Genomic DNA, 464 nt, shown 5'->3' on the forward strand with positions numbered 1-464 from the left:
CTACCGCTGCTGCGGGTCTGATGGAGCACCAGCCAAACGTTGTCAGCTGGGCTGGTACTGCTGGTACGGCTGCAGGAGGGAGGATACAACAGCTTAAAATACTCCTCTATAAAAAGGCCGTAGTATAGCTGGAGTACGTGGTACAGCTGTAAAGAGCTAACGATGGCCAGCCTCCCTGTTTGTCGGCAGCGAGTTCCTTTATGAACTGTGGGTTCATAAAATGGGATGTTTGACTGGAGCTGGGCGCGATGTGGTTTTTAAAGGCTAAAAGTCGCTGTTACATAGCCAAGTCTAAAAGACGCAAACTTTGTGTTAGGTATGTATGGCAGGAGTGAGAGCTGCTGGAGTGGCTTGCTAATGGGGCGGCATTGTTGATTAATTTCCGGCTAACGAGTGTTAAGGAATACATTCAGTGCAGGGAGCCCGGGGTGCAGCCGCACTTTGAGCGGCTCCCTTCGAGCACA

Source organism: Corvus brachyrhynchos, unplaced genomic scaffold (assembly GCF_000691975.1).
Source record: "Corvus brachyrhynchos isolate BGI_N302 unplaced genomic scaffold, ASM69197v1 scaffold4, whole genome shotgun sequence".
Lineage (NCBI taxonomy): Eukaryota > Metazoa > Chordata > Aves > Passeriformes > Corvidae > Corvus > Corvus brachyrhynchos.